Here is a 20,760-nt window from a genome sequence, read left to right as displayed (position 1 = left end):
AAGTCAAATCACAGATATTAGGCATTAATTGAACGCCTGTATCAATTCTCCTGTTGTCGTACCTTAGATCCATAGACCTCCCGAGTTTTTTCGATTTATCTAATGGACTCTTAAATAATCAAGATAAATAAGGCACTTGTGCATGCGATAGCTTCGCTCTCTCTCTTTAAAAACAAGTTTAATTTGACGAATCTCGCCAGCAAGAGAAGGAATCGATCAAGGGACCGCTTGCCTAATCGCGCGGGCTAAAACCACAGAGGCGAGCGTAATTTATTTCTTCTAGGCTGATAAGATGAATCTCCACGGAGCAAGCGAGAGCAACACGCGCTGGTCTTAACTATCTATAATAAGACGACGCTAAAAAATGTACATCACACATACACACATACATACACATCGAACGTCGGCGCCGCTACCAACTACGCTACTTGCGCCGGGTCCACGCTACCACGTCGTCTCGTCAGCGCGGATCCATTAGTCACCGGTTGACACGCTGACGGCTACCGTATACCCACTACCGCTTACCTTGACGGACCGTAGAGACCGAGGAGGCGCCGGTTACGAGCCGAGAGGCGTGATCGTCTTCGTGAGCTCGCGCGACGTGCGCGGGCAACGGCCAGTTAATGCTATGCCCGCTCTCCGCGGTGACACCGCCAGGGAAAAGCGTGCATTATCGTATGCGGCTGGCCAGGCAGAAAGAGGAATACTATAAACTACTAGAGTCCGAGATCAAGCCTCACGCACGAGGCCCGTGACACGCGCGCATTTATTATCGTGAGCAGCGCGAGCGCGCGCACGGCTCGAAATTATTCCGCCCGCGGTTATAGCCGCGAGCCAGTGAGTCGATACCTGATACGACGGCAAGACGATTTGAATATTCTCCGAGCAACGCGAGCGTTATTTCGGAGGAATCGCCGGGGAACGGCGCGAGGCGAGTTTCGAGCGAGGAATTTAACTCGCGACCGATTCATCCAAATCGTGAGGGATCTTAGAAGAAATCGTAGAGGGATTGCGGATGTGACTTTGGTGGCAGATAAATTTGGAAACCGCAATTGCTTGAAGAAGCAATTAATATTACATCTGAAAAATTTGATTATATCGATACTCGGGAGAATTTTAGAACACCGCGCAAATAAGATTATAAATATATACAGATTTGTCAAATAGAAAATTATGGACCAATTAACAGTTGAACTTCAAGTTTAATAAGATATAACATGTTGTATATGGACTACTATATTGTAAGTTATAATGGAGTCTTGAAAACCCATTACCCTCCTTCATAGAGACGCACAGGTCCTTTTACGTAAAGATCTAATCATTTTCCCGAGGCATAAGTTTTCAGAGCAGGAAGACCTCGCCTGGGAAACTTGAAACCATTTATTACGGCGTTCCTTTTGATGTATGAAGTAAGAACGTATATTCGAACAATCGTCGATTTATTAGAGAGCCATCGACTTGTCTCCGACTTTGCTAACCAATTTTCATTCGCTTCTTTGCCGAGAGAGGAGGGAAGAGCGAACGCATGCACCGGCGAAGATGAGGTTCTCATAGGGTGCGTAGGTTCACCTACGCACGTTAGAGGCCAGGTACGCATCTCTCAGACACCATTACGTTGCCTCCGGCCGATGAGGGAGTTACGTTGGCAACGCGTGAACGCGGTATTTATAATGCTGTGCTTAATTGTTGTCCGTAGATCAACCGTGCATCGTAAGTTGTCCGGAAACTCGACGCGCCCACGTGAAAGCCCATACGTGACCCCATCACATAACTTGTACGATCGCCGGCGGACACCAATTTCGTAGTAGAAGTGAAAATTTTGCAAATGCTATTTCGTTTCCGCCTCGAATGCATTTCGATTCCTAATACGTGGTTCTTCAGATTTCCTATTTTTTCCCACCCCCACAGAAAAATGTACATCATAATTTCCAGCTTACTTTTTCTTAAAGCAAAATCTCAACCTAATTATAAGAATCCTATTATAGACTAACTGTGAGCAATGATTGATTTAGGATAGCATAAAGATGTATATTGAATTAATATTCTCTTTTTCGATTAATGCACATTTTCCGTCTCTCGTATACAGTCATACGATGCTGAGAGGAGAAATTTACCGAGTTTACGCAAACTTGCAAAGATCGATGCGTCCCTGCGTGGCAAGAGGTCATAGGTGGCTACCGCATGCTGCCTCTGTACGTCGGTAGAAGCTTTAACCTCGAGGAGGAGGATGAAGGCGACGAAGTGGGCATCGCTCTTGGGCTCTGCCTCTTTCTCTTTCTCTCTTTCTCTTTCTCTTTCTCTCTTCTCCATCTACCGGATATATATTCACTAAGTGTGGTTCTATGTACCAGCCACCGGCATCCTCGATGCGGAGTTATGTCGCGCGTTAATTGATCGCCTGAATGCATACCGGGGGATAAAGCCGGAGGCGAAGGAGACTAACGCTGCGAGAGACGGCCGCGTAACGAGGTGATGAGGAATGTCGTGACCGTGACACTACCTGTACGTGTCGGGCATTCTTTCTCGAACCTAAGATCGCTAATTCCGAACTGTTTTATACTGTTTTCTCCGCATTTCTATCGCTTCCTGCACGAGTCACCGGGAGATCGGGACAATTAAATCGAAAATCAAATAACGCAGAATTAAAATAAGTTAAAAATTACAAGCAATCAATATAGTGTAAGTAATAATTCATAAATAAAATAATTCATTATCATAGCTGGAAACCTGAGAAGTATCCTGTTTCGTGCCGATCGCGATATTACCTACAACATAATATATATCGCTGCTATAGAAGGGATGAATCGCACATCACACAGTCACATTCCGTCCATTATCCGCACCAGCGACGTTCGCGACTTCCGGCGGCTCCCTTTGGCTCTATCCGACTCTTCGTTTTATATGGAGCACAAAGGATCCGCCCTTATGCGGGAGACTCGAACGCGCGCACAGGCCGTGCGTTCAGCACGAGCCAGCCGTGCGGTGCACGCGCGCTCGTTCGCGGTCTCAGCCTGTTTTCGACACTGCGCTGCTAGCGGAATTCACTTAAGCGGAGAATGCGAGGCTCGTGTTCGCGATATTTCCCCTCTACCGTATGCGCCGTTCCGATTCCACACCTCCGCTCTTATAATGCGGACGTTTTCAGTGAGCGCCGGCCGCCGATTTGGATGCCGATCTCGTACAGGTGCGCACGAGGATCCGAGACGATGCAGCCGGAACGAACGACGCACTTAGCTGGAACTTATCGGCACGCACATATGGCGAGTGTACGCAAAGCGCACGTGTCGCGCTTTCGGGTTCGCGTGGGTGCAATGGGAACGCGCTTTTTCGTAATGGCCAGCGATTTTTCTCTCATTGGTACCGCGACCTGCCGACTCACGAGATCTTTGACACGAATAGGCATAAATATGGAAATGCAGGATATATTTCTTTGACTTTTCATAAAAACAGTTGCCTTATCATGGGGGCTATTCGTGTACAAGCGTGTCCGTATTCTTTTGCGCACGTGTACGAACGCAGAGAGTTATGGAACGGTACGGATAGTTTTATTTTCTTGATATCGGGACACTAACATAATTTCAAAATCACGGCGCGCACATGCGCAACCTTTAATCGCACCCCGACACATTAAGATGACAGTTATTCCCGGCGCCGTGCGCGAAAAAAATAATGGTGTCTCTGAAGAAAATACGCGCCCGGCCACGGTAATATTTCTCAATGCTGTAGAAATGTTTTCTCAGTTGCACAGCGTGATATCGAGTTGGCGCACGCATTGCTCCAAATAAAATGGCACCGCCGTATTATAAACCACGCACGAACGAGGCGTACCGATCGGAAATCAGCCGTGCAAAATTGCAAATCCGATACCTGTGGTGGCAGTAAAGCCGAGCCGCGTAATTATTTTATTGCACGCAGGCACGGGTGCGTGTCACCGTAAAGGCGAATAAATAAAGGCACTCTTCTATTCTGGGTGCCTGGCCTGTGGACCGCCGATGTTGTTACTTAGCGGAATTTTTGCGTGTGTGCGCGCGCGCGCCACTGATAAATTGATAAGCATTTTTATTCGGCCGAGCGCGGTGTTGGGGAATTGGGGCGGAATAAATGAGGCAGTCTATTATCCTGGAAATGGTGCGCACGAGATTTCCGATATATCCTCGTGCGACTGCACTCTCGTTTCTTTTACAAGCGTCGGTGATAAAGTGATAAGTATGTTAATTTTATCGCGCGCGGGCCACGCATGCACGCAACAACCGCGAGGTACGCGTTGTTTACGATACTGTTACTCTTTACGCGCATGTCTAAGTTCGCATAATTAAGTTATCCCGCGCAAGTATTGTCTAGTTGCACAGTCTGCTAATAAAACGTTTCCCGTGAAGAATGCTCATCAATTTAGTGATTTTATTCGAACGATTTTATTGCTACCATTTGTTTTGCAAAATGAAACAATGATCGCTCTTGCGATATTACGCACAAAAATTATTTGATATTTTAGACAGCCCGTAGCAACTAAATACTTTGCGCATTTATATGAACAGTTAATGCATACAAAGCGTTTATGTTTTTACAAAAATACATTACGAAAATCTATTCATAACATGCAAATTAGCATTTGACAATAAATAGAATAAATTTAATACAAAATCGGCAGTAATCAAATAATGGCTACGTTATTGTCTATTCCAGTAACTGATTAGCGTTTCCCAAGCGCAATAATTCTGAAGTTCCATCAAGAGGAAAATCAACGAAACGCTCGGCTCTATAAATTTGTAATTAGTTCACTGTCCAATCGCTTGGCCTAAAACGATCATCTATCACGATGCTGAAAAAAAAGCTGATTGCTCGCTGCGTAGATTCGGATCGGAGACTGTGAAAGTACAATAGTTATTACCCACGTGTGAGCGGCTATAAATCCACCGCAGTCAAATCGCAAATAACAGCGCTGTCTGCACTGTGATTTAGTTTTTGCGATCTAACGTCACCGAGCGTTAATGAGATAGTAGCCGCCTAATGCGACGACAAAGCTGATCAAAATCGTAAGTGGGCATCGAAATAAAGTCAAGGACATCCGCGTCGCTATCGCCATTCCTACCCGACTAGAAACAGAGAAGTGGCTGCCATAAATCAGCTCTGTACAGTCACTCTCCGGTATCCCCTTGCGCGGGGATCGAGATCCGGTCAAAAGTACCGCCAATATCCGCTACTGACATTGGACCGATCCTGACACCGGTCGGCCCCTTGATATCGTCGGCACACAAGAGGCGAGATAGCGGTTTTCTTATTGAGCGGCATTCGCGAACGATCGAGAGCCAGCCCTGCCGGTGTATCGACGCCGGTACACGAGTACTGCATTACTCGGTTCGGTAAGTCCCAGGTAAGACGCTACTGAATCACGAGATACACCGCGGCACCGGCTCCCTCGCGACGCCGGGATTCGGGCCCGTATCGGGCCCCGGTGTATACACCGATAACTAACGAGAACGAACGCGCCCGGAACGGCTGCTCGGACTAATCGAGCGTGGCCCCCTCTTAATTTAAGCGGACGATATCGCGAGCGCCGACTCGCCGCGCGAAGTATGGCGACATTGATACTTTGCTGATTGCACGCGTGCATGCGCCAACGTACTCGAAGCTGACCAAGGACCGACAAGAGGTACAGAAATAAACATGCTAGTAACAAGAAGCAAATATTGTAAAAGTTCGAGCTGCTGATAGGATTCCGATATACCTGTAATGTTAAGAAGAAATTATTGTTATTTATACTTGATTATTTTCAACGCAGATGGCTTTCGTCAACTAAAATATGAGAACTATATATTTATCATCACTGTGTAAACACATTAATATACACGTGAACGTTAAAATTGCTTCCTGCGTTCCATGCCTATACGACAGCAGACTCGGTTTTTATGTAAATGCCACCGAGCGGCATCTGATGTCTTCTCTTTGCGCCGAACAATCGTCTTCTTTCTCTTACGAGCTGGTAAACAGCATAATGGTCGCAGGAAGGTACACGGAGAGCAAAAGCGCGCCCGCTGACTCACATCGCCCCTCCATCCGCTTGTTCTCTCTCTGTATGGAACCGCTATCGGTCGCCGCGACAGAAAGCGCAATTATAAATGCGGCGGTACATAAGACAGAACTATCGGCGCGGTTCGCGTCCGTTCGTTTGTTCTTTTGTCCAAAAGACATAAACGTACTACGCCCACGAACGTACATGAGCCCTGGCAGCAGGTGTGCGTGCAACTCTCACCGCGGTGATAATTATCCGATACTTTTAGCAATACCGCCGCGGAAACGAGCTGTTATTATCGTTTCCCGATATTGAATCGACCATCAAACCGCTTATTCCCGCGCGTGGCGAACGATGAAATATGCCGGCATTATGTGGCACCGCGAAAAAAAGAACCACGAGAGCGAGATTGCAACAATGTCTGTAACGTGATTGTGCATCGTTGTATGCAAACGTGTGCGCGATCGCCGCGGCTTTCCACGAAACGCACAAAGGATTGCATTGAATAATGTCCAGCATTGCGTAGACGCTTGCACTTAATTCATGTTCGCGGGGTGTTATTGCACGTAACGTTGCTCATTGAGTAACATAAGAAATCGTGACGTACAAGGTTCGTTAAATCGATATTGCGAATAATATCTGTCCGAATAAATTAAAATTAACTAAAAAATAAATAATAAATATCTAATTAAAACACAATTATCACATATCTTATTCATACATATATTGGGTTGGCAAATAAGTTGGTTCGGTTTTTTAAGGTGGAATAAAATACAATTTTTTGATACACAAAATAAATTTTAATCAATTATATATTGACCATTTTTATTGATGACTTCTTGCCATCTTTCCACCAACTTCATTATGCCGCGTTCGTAAAACATCTGAGGCTTATCGGCGAAAAACCAATCCAGGTGTCTTTTGACGTTCTCTTCATCCTTGAAGATTTTTCCGTTCAAAGAGTTCTGCAACGACCGAAATAAATGATAATCGGAAGGGGCCAGGTCCGGTGAATACGCAGGATGAGGCAAAACATCCCAGCCAAGACTGAGTAATTTGTTCCGAGTTGTCAATGATGTGTGAGGTCTAGCGTTATTGTGGTGGAAGACAACACCTTTTCGATTTATCAATTCTGGACGTTTCTTGCGGAGTGCTTGGTCCAATTTTGTTAACTGCGAGCAGTATGTGGTTGAATCAATCGTTTTGCTTGATGGTAACAGCTCGTAGTAAGTGACACCTTTGAAATCCCACCATACGGAGAGCATGATCTTCTTCGGATGCAATCCTGCCTTCGAGGTTGTTTGTGGTGGCTCGCTGCTGTATTCCCATGATCTTTTCCGCGTTACATTCTCATAGACGACCCATTTTTCATCTCCTGTCACTAACCGCTTCAAAAATGGATCGTTTTCTTGACGTTTCCGCAGCAAATCGCAGATGGATATGCGAGTGGCCAAGTTGGCCTCGGTGAATTCATGCGGCACCCACACATTGAGCCGAGAAACGTATTCCAGTTGGCGCAAATTGTTTTCTACGCTTATATGAGATATATTAAGTGCTGTAGCAATCTCTCGCACCGATGGGATGGATTTTTATCGATGGTAGCTTTGACATTACTTGAATCAATCTCGATCGGGCGACCGGAGCGAGGCGCATCATTTACGTCAAAATCTCCAGAACGGAATTTGGCGAACCACTTTTGACATACGCGTTCTGTTAAGGCATCATCTCCATAAACACGGCATATCTTTTTATGAGCCTTTGCAGCTCGTTTGCTCTTCTTGAAATAATAGAGCAAAATATGACGATAATACACGTTATTTACTTCCATTTTTACAGCTACACAGCACATACAATATTGATGTTAGTCAAAGCAAAATTTACAGAAAGGTTATGTGAAACATGTACTTTCAAATGCACTCTGAAGTTGCGCGATAGTGTCGAGAAAAACAAGAGTGAATTGGAAAGAAGTTGCACCGAAGCAAAAACCGAACGAACTTATTTGCCAACCTAATACTTCATATATTATCCTATTTTCAAGTTTTTAAAATAATTTCTTGAGAACGTCAGAAAATTGCCTGTGAAAACAGTGCATCGTCCAACATTATTTAGACGCGAGTGCATATTTCTCTTCTTTTTTCGACAAAGAACAATCGCCAGGGTCGCCGATCCTCGCGAGATTCAGGGATGAAGAAAGGTGGACCGCGGGCGAGGCGGAGAGTCTCCTCTCGACGTAGGCGTTCCGAGTATACAGGTGCAACGGCACCGAGAACCGCGGATAACATCGCTTAATCACACGTGACTCAAGCATATGCGCTCCACCCACATCTCGTTCCGTATCTCGCGCGGATTATCTATGCAAAAATAAATAAGCTACTAAGTAACGACCGGGCCGGTCGCCCGCGCGCCGGAAAAAGTCCGCGCGCCAGGTATATTACTCGTGGCTGTCGAACGATTCCGCGCGGCACGTCCCGCGATATATTTTTCAGCGGTGCCGGTGGCATAGGGTGGTACCCTGCCGCCAAGTATCGCTTATTGATTTACAGTTGCAGATATAACCCTTCCTCTTTGTATCCCCCACCCCCGTGCCGTCCTCCTCGCGATTAACATCGGAGTTCTGTGTTATACGAGGTGCACTGCACAGACACTGCACCTCGCTGGCTCCTTATTACGCCAGGTTTTATTGCCCGCGATATAATCGATATCGTTAGACTGATTAATCGTCGAAAATTAAATGGTACGGCGCGCGCGGCGTCCTTTCCTGACGTCTTTACAAAAGTACTCGGTATCGATCGCGCACATCGGATGCACCGGACGTGCGCGCGAGCTCGCGCTGCTCACGTTACGTCGTAATGCACCTTCGACACAATGCCAGGGCCCTCGCTTATCCATCGGCAAGAATAATGACGATAGCCCGGGGACGGTGTCCGTGTACTTTATTATGCTTTACGTGCTTGGCAGCGGCGGCGATAAAAAGGTGACAAATCCCCCTCCCCTGATTTACGCGTCGACAACGCGCGATGCATAATCGCCACCGCGGGGACTCGCCCTCGGACTTATGACGTCGCCAACTCCAGCAAAGTAGCAATTAAAATCTTTCGAATTCCGTTCGGATTCCACGATAATACCGCAATTATCGCAAGGACGCACGTCGCGAGATAATCACGGGTTACGGCATTCCGACGCAGACGCGGTACCGATCGCGATGTTCAACCGGCAGAAAGACTCGCCAAGTGCAGCCGGGATTCTCGTCGAGATATTCTACCGGAAACACTGTTAAAACGTATAAAGTACGGTAAAATACGCCGGCATTCTCTCACCTCACGGTGTTTAGCGGCGGCGTGTCTCGTGGTGGGATTCTACGAGATCGTAAAGTAGGAGCCCACTCGATCGTCATGGTGTTCATAGAGAGGCCCGGCCAGGCGGATCGCGTCTCGCGCGAACGGACTCGTCGCCGTCCTCCTCGTGGGCTAGTAAAGGTTTATGACCAGGTAATTGAACACCCATGTCTCTCGAGATTCCTCGGGGCTGATTTAAGCCGCCGTAACGCCGAGGACGGGCACTAGCAGGTATTCCCATCTACGGGGTGCTTGTCGAGTACGGTGGTGTCGTGGGGTGTCACCACCCCCCACAAGGCACCCACGCGTGTCGCCGTTATTCCGCTCGACGAATAAGCGACTATTGTATTCGCATAAAATGCACGCGCTCCTTCTTACACGTGGCGAGAGCGTCGCGAAATGCTGTCACGTTTTCCTGATCTCTCATTTCACGCAGGTTCCGTTTTTCCAATTGCCAAGTCGAATCGAATCCGGAGCGCCTGAAATCAGTCGCATTAAATCTCTGTGATTGCGCAGACACGTCGATTTAATTTTGCCGCGCGAGAGTGTGCAAGCGCCCAGAATTGATTCCAATTCCTTCAACGGTCTATTCTAGTGGTGTGGTAATGGCATTTATTGCGGTTGAGTTATTTCACGTTTGCCATACCGTATACGTTACGCATTCCTCTAACTGTACCGCACGAGGAGTATCGTGAAATCTAAGACTCATAAATTCCAATCGGCGGCGATGCCTCTACCGTATTAGTGCCCCGGGAATGGTCGTTGTTAAAACGTAAGCCGTGTCTTGAAAAACGGGACACAATTCTGCCGTAATTCTAACACGTTTATTACCGTGTCCGTTTAGATCCAACGTTAATTTCATCTTTAATGTCGGCCTACTTGCTCTTCTGCGCCTCGGGACTTGCTACGCCCACCATTTATTTTTTTTTAATAAGAAGCGTTTATAGCGCGGGCGTGGCTAAGTCCGGACCTACTTCTCTTGCCTCCGGCAATCAGATCCGAAACTAAACAATTGATTCGATAAGGAAAAGATCGTTGGACTAATCTTTCTAAAGGATATGCTATAATATTGCATTAATTTTTATATATTGCCACTTTACTTGATTTGTTACTATTAATATTTGATAGGAGTATGCAAAACGTTTTTCGAACGTTTACTATATCTCTAATTTGCATAGCGAACGTCGATGTTTAATTAAATGCTTCTCTAAGCATTTAATTAAACATCGACGTTTACGCGTCGTAGTCACACCAGCATCATGTGATCATATTTTAGCCTTTCCAATCTTCTCATGCATATATATGACTACGATATAAACTAATCGAGGTCAGAGACAGGTTCTTCGGATTTCGCGTAATTCCGGGGCGAGTTTCGCGTGTAGGTGTTCCGCTTTGCCGCCCGCGCGATTAGGCGGCGTACACGCGCATGAATCATCGCGCGAGGAAGCGCGGATCCCGCTCTTACACCTGTTTACATGTCGAACACTCGAGCCACCCACGGCCCGCGGAGAATCGATACCGCGTTCAGAGAGGAAGAGAGAAAGAGACAGAGACAGAGAAAGAAAGAAAGAAAGAGAGAGTCGAATCGACGGCGACGTGGAGGACGCCGGGTCGCGGCGAACGCGAGGACGAGGAGGACAATAAGAATACGAATTGTCCGGAGAAAAGAGAGAGCGGAGGAAAATAAGAGAGGCTCGCTCTTAACGGCCGGTTCGGACCGGCAGCTTCGTGTGAGGTAACGACATAAAATCCCAAGATCTTACTTATACACGTGCCTCGCGGAGTCTCGCGCGCGGTAATCTCCAATGTCTCCCCGGCATCCCCTCTGACCGCGGACCGCGATGGTGCGGGATCCGCGCCCTCCTCACCGATCTCTTATTTAAGCGCCACATTTCTTTCCTCGACGCGCACTCGACTGGCGGCCTTCCACGTGGGGAAAGTGGGCACCTAACTGTCGCCCGTTGGGCCCGTACGGCGTCGCCGCGCCGACGTTTATTGCGTACCCCGAGCCGGCGGATTTGTTTAGCCGCGTGTATCGACGCGCGTGTACACGCGGGGCACGCGGGGCTCCCGTGGACCCCACGTGCGCCGCCCGCAACCCGCCACGAATACGCCATACCGGCGGCGTGTCGCGCGCGTTGGATAACGAGGTAAATTTGTACGTCGGTGGACACGGAGTGGACCCCGCGCGATGGACCCAACGGACATCGCTGGAGTCTCGATAACGACGCGGCGGGTCCGCCGTCATTAAAGTCAAGACGAATTTTTCGGCGGTGTATTTCTCGACGATGCGATGCGATGCGATGCGATGCGATGCATGCTTCTCGAGAGACTTTTGATCCCGCCCGGGATGACTCTGGATCTCTCTTCGTGCGATAGCAGACGAAGTGGTACTCGACGTCAGGAAGAAACGCGCGTTGCAATAGAGCTGTTGCTTGTTTCGTCTCCCTCCCTCTCCCGGTCTCAATGTCTCACAATTAATTCGACTAATTCAAGTAACAGTATTTGCATTTACAGTAATTTAGGTAAACGTCCTAAATGTAAGTCTTACTCCCTTAGTAGTTCGTAGATGATAATCGCAACCGTGTGCTGAAACATAATACGAAATCGGCAGTGCTGCATTTCATACCTGCCGGTTCACCAAGAACGTGCAACGCGCTACGGTTCGGTATCGGCGCGTCATTCCGCCCGATCGTATTTCAGCCGCGCGCGATGCTTAAGATACCGCGCGTCGCAATAACACTTCAGACGGTTTTTCGAATCTATGCGCGTTCGCTCAGGGGTGGTCCGGGGCAGGAGAGCCTCGGGGCTTATCGGGACTAAGCCCGGGCTGCCGTTACCTACTTGCCCGCCCTGATCTCGGGACCTCGAGATCTTTGGTGGTCGGTTAGGCTGCGCTTCGTCGCGAATTATCATATACGCGAGGCAGGATTTGAATGGCGAGCTTATAAACGATGCTGTGCATATCCCGCGTGCTCGAGAAGACATCGCCTTCGCGGCGGGCCGCATCTTCAAGCCGAACTACCATCACTCGGTCGCCGATCGCATTGCCGTGTCTCCGAGCGCTTTGAGACGCGCTAGATACGAGAAGGCCTCGTTCGCGGTACTTAGAAGACTTTATTCTTGACCGAAGGGCGAGATAATGCTTGTCACTTCTCCAATATCGCGCCGAGCGACACGACGGGGAAAGTGAAGCGGAAACAATGCGCTATATATAACTTTTATTCCGCCTACGTGGCGGCCAAGATTGTCTCTTGGGCGTGGGCCATACGACGGTTCACCAAATTTTACGAGGTACCTGTGTGCTTCGCCGACGTCGGCTCGCTTAAACTTGTGCGCTACCTCGACGGGTGAATGTCCTTTGAACGGTATTTTGAACGGAATAGATTTGTTATTTTCGTTGTTTAATCTGTTAATTATTTACGTAGATCGTTCGTTCTATTTTACGATTTATTTTATCGATCTTATCAAAAGCTGCTTGATTTTAAATAACTTGAGTCCTTCAAAATTTATTTTATTTCATTAAGCGGAGAGAGAAAAGCGTATTGTTTGTTAATGTGCATGTAATAAACATGTTCCATGTAATATTTTTTTATGACATTTCCTTCACACAGGCAGTTTAGTCTACATAACTCGATTAAATAATCAGGAAAGCTCAGGTCGATTTGAGAGCTTTATAAATATAACAAAGATCTCCCGCGTGGCGAATCGAATAATTCGTGACTGTTACTTTTGTCAACCAGGTCAATTGACAAAAATTAAACAGTTTTATAATGAAAAGAATAAAAATCTCCAAAAGCGCGACGTCAAACGTTCTCCGGGATGCTTCGCATCGCCAACGAGACAGGCTTGAGCAACGAGAATGACGTGGCGCGAGTCGATTTTTCATCTCTTCGGCTGCTGGAACACGCGCGGCATTAGATTCCCAGGCGGCGTTATTTTGCGGGCCTTACAGCGGGCGGGACAAGGCGCGAGAGGGACGCATCCACCATTTATCTCGTCACCGTCTCGTCGGATCCGTTGCCGGTGACATCGATAAATCAGCGCTATCGGGACTTTCCATCAGCATTAATCACTATAATGATCCCCGCGCGCACTCTCGACAAGGATCCAAATACCGACACTGGCTCCGGCTCGAGATGTTCACCATTCGGATTATCTCCCGGGACCTTGAGTCACCGGTCATTATCAAGTTGTTATCTTCCCTACGAAAAGTCTCGGACACAGTCAGCGTGCCCCTCCGCCGTTCCCCCTCGCCCGCCACGCTCTTTCATCTCGTTCGTAGCACCATGTAGAGAATGCCGGTGGGAGGACACTGGTCCTTGAACCTGCTTATCTTCCGCTGACCTCAAGCCACCTGATTCCTTTCCCGCAACCAGCAACCTGTTGCTGAAGCGGCAACCTGTTGGTTTGCGTGCCACTGTATATTCATCGATGCACTCTGACATCAGAAAAATCAGAATTATCACACTTTTTATTTTTGAAATTAATATAATAACTCCGTAGGCATAGTTGTAATAATATCTCAAATCTTCCTTCTTTCTCTTTCTCTCTTAAATCATTTTTTCCACATGCAAAAGCGAAGTGAGAGTTTTCGGGAACATTATCGAGTAGCTTGAGGCCTAGAAACGTTCAAATTTTCACTCGGGATAAGTTTAGGACAAATGGTCGAGATAAACGTAAATGGCACTGATGGGATAGAGTGCTCACCGAGACGGTTTTTGCAGACGGGGCTTTCGCGTTTCGCAAGAGTACACGTTGCAGCGGAACCTTTTATCGGCGGCGCGTTCTCCACAGCTAGTCGCCATTGGTTCCATTTACGTCGGAGCCGCTCAGCGGAGCCAGCCAGACCGAAAGAAACGAGATAAGTAGAGTCGAGCGCTGCGGTGCACTCGCGCGAGCGGACTATCTGCGCTGCCGCAGCACGGGATCCCTCCTTTTCATCCTCTTCCTCGAGGGAGAACATTTTCTCTCCTTGCCGACTCCGAGGCGGAGTCGGGCGAGTGCCGTGCGGCAATCTGTCTCCTGGCGTGTGATAAATCAATCCTCCTCGCGGACGTGTGAGACACGATCAGCGACCCTCGTACATTCGTCGCGCGCACGCATACACGCGCGCGCGAGGGATGCGAGAACGAGCATAGATAGCCAAACACGCACTGGCGCGTACAGGAACCGGCAAAATGCAAGATACACCCTCGCTGATCTAATAGAATGACCCGGAAGACTGATAGCGTCCATTATCGTAAATAACTGGTCAGCCATGGTTAATTTGATGTCGGTAACTTACGTCACAATCGCGGTACCAAGAAAACGCATGCTGAAACCGCTACCGGAAGGCGCGTGTCTTTCTCGAAGCATATAGAGGCATCAAAGGCAACATCCGCCAAGATAACAGTGCGTCGATGTGAGTGTTTGCACAAGGAAAGATATGATAAAAATTGAGATTTGATGAGCAAACGAAAGCATTTTGAAAAAAGATGTATTATATTATTTGTATAAACTGACATCTTTTAAAATCTGTAAGCAAAGTTTGTAATAAAAGCGTGTTTCTTGTTACGTAGTTACACTTTGAAAGTTCGAAGCGGTACAAGTCGATATATTCAACATTGGCAAATTATTATCGACTAGTTGGCGTGAAACTGATAATAATTCGGACCGCACGGGATTAAACTGTCGCGTTGTTTTTACATTAGAACCAGATCGGGTATAACGACTTCGTTGCGGGAGTATAACCGGCGCAGAAATAAAACTGATTTATGCAGCCGCGCGTATCTTGTACTTTGCGGAGGAATCAATTACACCGTAAACGCGTGATATCCCGGCAACCATTTCCCGTACGTAATCAGCCGCGATATCGTTACGTACGGTATATATCGCGATGCACTTCGCCATGGAGGCGAACCTCTTCAATTAATGATATCAATTAGTTTGTTCTGGAAAAGGATCGAGTCCTTTCTTCGAACGCCCGCCGCGTAACGGCAGCGAGCACCGCGGCGATTCACAGTGATCGATGAATTATTACTACCGGATGTCCACGTTGATTACGGCAACGCTCCGGTGGTCGGCTGATCCATGCTCGTCCAACAAAATTGTCCGTACCACGTTGCTCCCCCGGTGCCACTTATCGACTCCCTCATCGAGCCTCCGAACAACAACGATGGTAGTCTTGCGCAACCTGTTCGAGGTTCCACCTTTGCGACCTCGAATGCATCCACCGGAGCACGAATTATTGTCGGCACCTAACACGCATGATTGAGCGATCACAGCCTCGCTGGCGGAACGCGAGCACGATCATCGCTCAAGATCCCCTCGCGGTTATGCAAATTAATTGACGTACGAAATGAATCGACATTGGTGAACACGCGTTTTAGGAGACGAATGAAATTGGTGCTTCATGCGCTCGGGTTGAAAATAAAGCGTGTAATATCGCGATTTCGTATATTTTTATTTGTAACGTAAGGAGATCGGAATTAAGGACGAAGAACGAGGCGATAGTCCTCGGCGTTCGCGCGTGTAATTTCGAAGCTGGAGGCGCAGACGGCGATCAGATTTATCGATATGCACCATTGCTCGGCTGCAAGGCTCATTACCTCCATAACACCCAGGATACATTCGTATCGCTGGGACCTTTTTAATAAGAGTTCTTCGGTTGGGAAAGCAAATACACAAGACACGTTGATAGACATTTTAATAGGCCGCATTATTTCAATAATCGCCGACCCATATATCTTGTGCCATGAAACGTACGCATTACGCATTCAGCAAGCATTCATTTAAGTGTAAGCTTTAAGTGTTACAGATCATTGTAGCGCGATTGCACCGTGCTGCTTTTGCACGAGTTTTCTCCAAATATCATTACATTCATGTTACTGGGATCTAGGTAATGATTTCTTATAATAAAATAAAAATAATATCCTAAAATGGTTGATGTGCCAGAATCAAACAAGTAGCTTATGTACGACGCGTCAGTCTTCTCGGATTAACTGCACAAAGTCACGGCATTATCGATCGATAGCCCGGATGCAGAAGACAAATCAGCGTTATCACAATAATCCCTCTTGCGCCATTCCGTCCTGCTCGACGTCTCTTTCACCTCCTCCAACATGGAGGCGCATACGCGGAGGAAGCTCATGAATATTCAACGGACAAGTTGTCCGCGAAACGCTCGCGGGTCCGGCGGCTGACGTATACCCTTGTTGATCATAAGTGGGTTTGTTTCGCTGATTGTTGTCGCATCGTTGGGCCTCGCGCGCCGGGCCCAGGGGGTCCGTTGAATATGCATCGCTCTGGGGCCCGGCTTTGCCTGCGTGCTCCGCGATATGGCGCTCGGCTTATAGGTTCTATAATTTGCACCGCGCCGATAAGCCGGGGTCTGTCCGCTCGTCGTGCACTCGATCGCGCGTGCATCCGGCACATCGAAACGCTGCGTAACTCCGAGGTGCGTCGGCCATCGTTCATTCTGCGACGCGTCGTACGACTAATATGCGGAATGTGAGAGTGCTAATGCGGCTTCCACATTTTACTTGCATGATCGTTGAATCACTTATCTTAGACGAAGCTTTAATGTCTTATTTCAATCTTCACCTGTGTTTGATGTGTAAATCAATTTCTTATTTTTCTTGATATTAGGTCATTAAATAGTAATCTGAGTCGTATCTAGATGGCAATGAATCAAACTAAACACATACTTATGACAGCACAACGTAGCTTGTTGTATATTAATTTTATAGCAAGATAGGAAATCTTCAAAAAACAAATTTCTCCGAAACTATAATATTTACTACAATATTTGTATTGCCAGCTTATTTACTTAGTTAATGACCTAATAATTATTCTTAAAGACTGATGCATGTACCATGGTTCTTGTACTATTATATCGAATTTTAAATATTTGCTATGCGATAAGTGGACAACGCGATGAAATCGCTTTCCGCGCGCTTCTAGCTCATTACCTCGTCCAGCTTTATTTAGATAATATCGATCCGAACGGTATACCGTGCGTTCCTCATCTCCGAAAAAGGCAAACCCCACGCCAGATTGGATTCGTTATCTGTCTTGGCCTGCGGACTTTGCGGGCTGATGCACGACGAAAGATCGTAGATTGAGACTTTCAGTCACTAATTAATTATGCACATGTGTCTTAGATGGATAGCCATCGTGTCGATTGGTCCATCTCTTTTTCTTTCTTTCTCTCTCTCTCTCTCTCTCTCACTTGAACCTTTCGAGTTCTCTCGTTTCTTCGCAGTCCTTTTCTGCACATATACATGTTGTACGACATAATCGCGACCGGATAATCGAGAACTCGTTGGCGGATCGAATGGTACCTCCCTCGGATTCCCGCGGACTCGCAACGAACGCCGCTGATTTATAACGTGGAAACCGCTATCGCGCGTTTCTGCAATCGGGAGTCATTGATAACGTCACCGGTATCGGCCCGCGATCACGTAAAACCGGCGCCAGGACGCTGCGCGCCAACTCGAAACTCGACGCCGATTACCGCGAAATCATTCCTACGCGCAACTTCGTCCATCATTTCCCTCCCTCTGCGGAGGCCGACGATTGTCGCGACTGGCAAAACTCGGGAAATCAGATGGCATCGATGGCGCCGGGATAGAAACCTGAAACGACTGTGCATAAATCTTAGCATAATCGAATCGGGATAAATTTCTGCCGAGATTAATAATGATCGGATATTCTGTAAAAATTGCGAACAACCGATTCTCCAACAGAAGTACGCAAACGCAACATTGAACTTGAACTTTGCCAAGCGTACGCCGATTCGTTGTTTTTTCCGTGATTGAGGTTTTTATACGGATTAAAGTCACGAGATAGGATAGATCAAAATAAGTTAACTGATCGGCTCGTTATTAGAGCCAAGTTGTAATATCGTTACCTGCCACGCTGTTACATGAGCAATGAAAATAATTATCGCAGATATGCTTGCACTAATAGGCAAGCACACGCGAGGCTACCAGGAGACGGTGAGATACTGGGTCGTTATAATCTTGAGATCGGAAAAGTAAATTTGATCCGCTGTTTTAGCATTGCACCTGCAGCTTTCTTACGCCACTTAACTTATGAAACTTCCATTGTCTTCTCGCAGCTATTGTCATGATCGCTGATATTTATTAGCACGTTATACACCCGTAGTTGTTTATGATAGATTATTATGTATCAAGAATTTATGTATCAAGATAATTATCTATCACGAATGGTAAGAATACAGAATTTTTACATTAAGCCAGAAGGCTGGGGTACATATCGAGGATCACGTATAGTGCGTATAGTGTTACGCGCCGGCACCGTCGCCGGATCACCGTGGTCGAGAAAGGCTTTAATCGCCGTGAAGATATTGGTGAAGTCACGTATCGCGGTAAATCGAGCGCGTTTACGGCGATCCGAGCATTACGCGTACTCGACCGATCGCGTCGTTGCCATAATCTTCCCGGCGACTATCACCGCGCACACGCGGGAAAAAGCATTAATAGTAAAACGAGCCTACGTATTAATAGACACACGTACACGCGACGCCCTCGCGTGGAAATGGAGCCGCCACGAAAGAAAGAGGTGGCGGATGACATCGGGAAGACTCCAGGAGCGGACTAGCCGAGAGATCGTTATATGGGATTTTATTTTATAAAATCACCATAAGTTTACAAAAACAATACTTTATGCGTACCATTTGAAAAATATTCCTCTCGATAATTATTTTTTGTAGATACGTACGACGTGCACTTGGCATTTAATTAATTTCATTTCTTTTGGATTCGATAAGGCTTCACGGCGAACTTCGCGGCCAGTCCGCTCCTGGAAGAAGCCGACGAGGGAAGAGAGACACATGCGCGGATATATCTCGCGACCGCCCGGAGTATCGGAGCGGCGAAGGCGCGGTTGTGAGCATAAAACCGCAAATATAAGCAACCTGCTCGCAATAAGCGCGTTCTCGTGCACGCAGGCAGGCAGACAGGCACGCACGTACGCAAGCACAGGCAGACGTGACCACATATTTAGCTGCGAGTATTCTTCTCGTGCTTGTTCTCGGTCGCAAGAAACCTCTGACGCGCTAACGCCGTTAATAAGCTTTTTGGGAAGCTTCTTAGCCGATGCTTAAACGAGGAGGATAAGTTGTTTGAGTTATTGCCGGCGAGCATTAACGGTGACGTTGCTTCGTAATATTACTGATAACGTACCAGCTCAATGATAAAAATGCGAAGCGAGATTTACCGTAAGATGGAGTTGGATTGTATCCGGATAACTTTGAATACCTACGTGCGAATCTCGATGATTCATTCCTTCGACGCCAATTCTGCACGCATAATTTTTCTGTTCCACGCGATAAAATTATTTTCACGCTGCCACCTAATTTATGATATCAATTTACGATATTAACAATTCGTGGAATCGGTTTAAGAAACAGACGAGCCCTCGCAAATTACACGTACGTTATGAACGGCAGTAACAGAAGTGGGAGGACGAAGGAAAAGGAAGAATACGCGCGAGATGATGTACAGTAGTTATTGGTCTTCCGTTGCAATTATCTCCGCGGAACATGCTACAAATCGATCGGGCCAAGCGATTCGTGAATCAGAACGATCAGCGGGGACCCGCGCTCCGGATCACGAACGCGGAGGCGCGATGTATGACCGTCGGTCACGCCAGCCTATCACTCTGCAGCGCTTAATTACCCCCCGGCCGATAGAAGCAGGGTGGTCCGCGATTTCCTCGCTGGGATGCCAATCACTTGGTCCGCGAGTTGATTACTCTGCGTGCGTGGCAAAAAGTGCGCTTGATCGACACCCTCAGCGAACATCACATTGAAAACGACTTTCCGTGCTGCAAAAAAATCGTTTAAATCAGAAACATCTGTCATATTTATATATTTTTATCATCAGTCTAATTTTTTATTAGTTTAAGATTTTCTTGTAAATAGTGAGTTAATTAGAAATCTTTTTGAATGAAAGGTTGCATGAGATATGATAGATGGCGAATTATATAAGTGCAACGTTACGTGTTGTTCTATGTGTTTGATTAAGTGGCTCGCGGGTCACACTATTAATAAAGTAGCACAAAGGAGCGCTCGGTATACCTTGACAGGTGACACCTCCATCCGAATTGTAGCGAGACGTCACCCTTAGATAATAACAGACGTTGACACAATGGCTCTTTGTATCAAGCGTGGCACAAAGTTGCATTTATGCAACCGTATGCATAAGTGCGTAACGCACTGATTGTGCGTACTTCGACCCATTTTTTGACATGGATTTATGGATTTATGCCGTTGGGCGCCGTCTGTTTTGTAACGAGACCGGACTTAGCGACGATCTTAATTGCATGCAGCTTGTACACATTCTCCCACGTGCTCTGGATATTGCCGCTGATAGCACATCGGGGCGACGTGACACACATCCTCGCGCA

This window comes from Ooceraea biroi, chromosome 7 (assembly GCF_003672135.1).
Source record: "Ooceraea biroi isolate clonal line C1 chromosome 7, Obir_v5.4, whole genome shotgun sequence".
Classification (NCBI taxonomy): domain Eukaryota; kingdom Metazoa; phylum Arthropoda; class Insecta; order Hymenoptera; family Formicidae; genus Ooceraea; species Ooceraea biroi.
This window is presented reverse-complemented; position numbering follows the sequence as displayed.